The sequence below is a fragment of the Loxodonta africana genome, chromosome 18 (genome assembly GCF_030014295.1).
Source record: "Loxodonta africana isolate mLoxAfr1 chromosome 18, mLoxAfr1.hap2, whole genome shotgun sequence".
Taxonomy (NCBI): Eukaryota; Metazoa; Chordata; class Mammalia; order Proboscidea; family Elephantidae; genus Loxodonta; species Loxodonta africana.
Window position 1 is genome coordinate 69,753,009 of NC_087359.1, and position 4,761 is coordinate 69,757,769.

Sequence of the window (4,761 nt, forward strand, 5' to 3'; positions counted from 1 at the left end):
TCTGTGAATTGAACTGTTTTCATGTTTATCAATCATATTCGAGTTGCGCCAGTCGCTAAATCCATAGCTTAAACAAACTTGCACATAGACGCCCTCGTGACCCTGTGTGAACTTTATCTCCAGCCAGCACATTCTCACGCACTGGAGCTGGTATCAGTTTCATTTAGTGCCCTGCCAGTTCCCTTCCACTGTGGTGCTTGCTTTTCCTTGTGTCCTGTCTGCTTGGCATCTATGGGTCTTTGCTTTGGTCAACTGGTGCACCTGTTTTGTTGATGCAGTAACCTTGCTTATTGGTGCAGTGCAGCGCATTACTTAATCTGGTCCTTCTAGCCATAGTCTTTGATTGGGTGGGACTATGCAAACATGCTTGTGGCCCACCAAGGGGATTGGACAGCTTGCTAAAAATGCAAATAAGGTGTATGGAACCCTGTGGAGGTGGGACCATGCAAAGAAGGTATATGGGGTCCTAATGACGGAATTGGTCAGTTTTGCCATTCCGCAAGACTTCAAAGAGAGCCAATCCCAGAACCACCAAAAAGAAGAGATGGGAGCAGTGTCCTTTGGAAGTGGGATCTCTGTGCTGAGACCCTCCTAGATCCAGGAGACAGAGAGAGGAGCTGTAACACAGAAGACAGCGAGAGATGGCAGCACAAGACAGCAAGAATCGGGAGACTGTGCCAGATGGCTCCGGTTGGGCTTCCTGGCCCATGGAGCTAGAAAGCTGAGCACCTTCAGACACAAGGCTTGCTGGGAGAGTGGGGTGCCTCTAGGTACTTGGTGGAGCTAGATTTACCAACCCATGGAGTGAAAAAACTGAGTGCCTTTGGGCATGAGGCTTACTGGGAGAGTGGGGTGCCTCTGGGCACTTAATCAGCAGAGCTAAAAGAACTTTGTAACACTTGCCCTAGCAGGACAGAGGCTGGGCTGAGGGTCCAGAGGGAGGCCTGCCTGTTGGCACAGCTGAGAAGAGGCTGTCCTGATCAAAGAATTGCGTCCTGAGAGTTCCTGAACGTGAATTGTAACCTATTACCTCCCTAATAAACCCCGTAATCTATCGTCTGTGAGTTGCGTGTGGCCACTTGCAAAGAATTTTCAGACACAGCAAATAAGTAGAGAGTGCCATCGAAGGGACAGTTCATATCAAAACTAACATGAGGAGACATGTCTGACCTCCGCTGGTAGGAATCAGTCTTGGGCTGTTGATCTTGAACCTCCTTTCCCCTTGTGACCTTGTAAAGTTAGAGGTCAGCTTCTGGTCCCCCCGCCCCTCAACACACACCCTACTTGGGCAGGGACATTGAGTCCCCAGCATTTAGAATAATGCCCAGAACTGAAAAATCAAAGTAAACATTTGCTGAAAAATATACTTGAGGAAAGCAGGAGCCAGGATTTCCAAGTCTATTTGGAATCCCAGGGCTCTTGTCTACTAAAGAACCACCTCCTTAAGGGGCCAGGGAAGTTCTTTATAGACTTGTAAGAAGTCACCCTAAACTGCTGAAGTACTCGCTTCTGAGAGGTATGTGGAATAAGACGGGCAGAGAACTCTTTTTTCAACCATAGTTATTTCTGTATTTGAAATTTTGTAAGGTACATGTATTACTTTTGTAATTAAAAAAAAAAAAACTTATGCCGATTTAGGTGATTCTACTTCTTCTAGGTAAACTATCCGGCGTAACTTAGATCCAGAAATGTTAGCTGCACACACCCTCCTCGGCTCACAGATTTCTCCCTTCAGCCAATGGTAGACACATTAGCACAGCCTCAAACCATCTGCTCCCAGAGCAGTATTATTTGAAAAACATCCCCTAAAACAGGGCTTCTCCACCCAGCAAGGCGTCAGTCACCTGGGAAGACTTCCTGAAATCCAGACCCTGGGACCCCACCCAAGGGCCAGGGGGCTGGATTCTGTTGGACAAGGTGCTGCACAGAAAACTGCAGAGCAGGCCCCAGAGAGGACCACTGGCTTAAGTGGCACACTTTTCAGATCTCTGCTTCTACCCTTGGGTCAGTTTAGGCTAGGGCCGCCACACATTCCACCGAACTGCTGCCACTGAATGAGCCTTTTTTTTTGCCCAACTCTCAACTCTTGTTACAGGTAGCTACAAAAGCTGCCCCTTCTGTGCTATTCGGAACTCATCTACCACAAGTCTTAGGGCCTTGCACCTCAGCCTTTCCCCTGGGGCCCCTGAATCCAAGAGAAAAGGATGGTACCGCAGCTGGTGCCAGCGGCGCCTGAGACTTTCATGATGGGAATATGGAGCACACAAACAATGACAGAAGCAAGGCTGAAAACCAATATTCTACAAAACAGCATCTGAGAAGCTACGGTTAGGCCTAAAAGCCAGGAAAAACTGACTCCCTAAAATAACTAGAATTCTTTCGCCTTTATAATAAAGAACTCGGTAATGGATCATTTCCCTTTTTGCCCTGGCTTCCAGGAAGCTCAGAGATCAATACCCTCCTAGCTAGTGCATTTGTTTCTCCTGTTTTTATCTTTGATACTGAGGTTCTATTTCCTACCCTCCTTACGAGCCAAAGCTGCCTCAAATGTTTCCTGTAAAGATGAGGCATTAGGAAAATACAATGAATACGTGAGGAAATGCTCACCATCATTAGCCATTAGAGAAATCCAAAGCGAAACTGCAATGACATTCCCTCTCACTCCAACAAGGCTGACATTAATCCAAAAAACACAAAATAATAAATGTTCGAAAGGTTGCAGAGAGACTGGAACACTTACACACTGCTGGTAGGAATGTAAAATGGTACAACCACTTTGGAAATCGATTTGGCACTTCCTTAAAAAGCCAGAAATAGAACTACCATACGATCCAGCAATCCCACTCCTCGGACTATATCCTAGAGAAATAAGAGCCTTTACACGAACAGATATATGCACACCCATGTTCACTGCAGCACTGTCTACAATAGCAAAAACATGGAAGCACCAAGGTGCCCATCAACGGATGAATGGATAAATAAATTATGGTGTATTCACACAGTGGAATATTACGCATCGATAAAGAACAGTGATGAATCTGTGAAACATTTCATAACATGGAGGAATTTGGAAGGCATTATGCTAAGTGAAATTAGTCAGCTGCCAAAGGACAAATATTGTATAAGACCACTATTATAAGAACTCGAAAAATAGTTTAAACAGAGAGAAAATATTCTTTGATGGTTACGAGAAGGGGGAGGGAGGGAGAGGGGTATTCACTAATTAGATAGTAGATAAGAACTATTTTAGGTGAAGGGAAAGACAATGCACAATACAGGAGAGGTCAACACAACTGGACTAAACCAAAAGCAAAGAAGTTTCCTGAATAAACTGAATGCTTCAAAGGCCAGCTGGCAGGGGCAGGAGTGTGGGGACCATGGTTTCAGGGGATATCTAGGTCAATTGACATAATAAAATCTATGAAGAAAACATTCTCATCCCACTTTGGAGAGTGGCGTCCAGGGTCTTAAACGCTTGCAAGCAGCCATCTAAGATGCATCAATTGGTCTCAACACACCTAGAGCAAAGGAGAATGAAGAACACCAAAGACACAAGGTAATTCTTAGCCCAAGAGACAGAAAGGGCCACAAAAACCAGAGACTACATCAGCCTGAGACCAAAAGAACTAAATGGTGCCCAGCTACAACCAATGACTGCCCTGACAGGGAACACAACAGAGAACCCCCGAGGGAGCAGGAAAGCAGTGGGATGCAGACAGACCTAATTCTCGTAAAAAGACCAGACTTAACGGTCTGACTGAGATTAGAAGGACCCCGGTGGTCATGGCCCCCAGACCTTCTGTTGGCCCAAGACAGGAACCATTCCCAAAGCCAACTCTTCAGATAGGGATTAGACTGGACAATGGGATAGAAAAAGATGCTGGTGAAGAATGAGCTTCTTGAATCAAGCAGACACTTGAGACTAAGTTGGCATCTCCTATCTGGAGAGGAGATGAGAGCAGAGGGGTCAGAAGCTGACGGAATGAACACAAAAAGAGAGAGTGGAGGGAAGGAACGGGCTGCCTCATTAGGGGGGAGAGCAATTAGGAGTATATAGCAAGGCATATGTAAATGTTTGTATGAGAGACTGACTTGATTTGTACACTTTCACTTAAAGCACAAAAAAAAATTAAAAGAAAAAAAAAAAACCAAATCCAATGAATAAATATTTACACAGTATTTCTTTCAGCAAACCTGTGCAAAGGTCATCTCCAGTTCAGCTCTATCCATACCCCCAAGAACAGAAATGAGCATTTCTCTATATTCTCCTTTTGCAGGCTGCTGTGCCTCCCAAAACGACTAAGGCAGCCCAGAGGAGTGATCGGGGCTGGGCTACACTGGCTGGAGTCCATGCAAGTCTGGCCCTCTTTCTGGATCTGTTGGCAACTCTGATTCTGAACACAGCCTGCAGGCCCTCCCAGGCCCATTCTTTGTCACCAACTTGGGATCCTTGATTTGCAGGTTCTTTCCAAGGGCCCTTTCAGGTCACTCTATTCTCTGGGACGGGCTGAAGTCTGATCTGACTGTACCAGACCCATCTCTATACCCCCTCCCTGTCTCCCTTCACATCCGGGCCCAAATAACCAAGCCACACACCGAGTTTCAAGTATCTGTCTCTTCCTTTCGCTCTCTCAAAAGAAAAAATAAATAAATTGCAGAAGGTGGCAGCATTTCCATCGTCCCCTGGCTCCCAGACCCCTAACCCCGACCCCTACCCCCCGCCCCCCCCACATTCCCCACTCCCTAGACCCATCCCCCCCT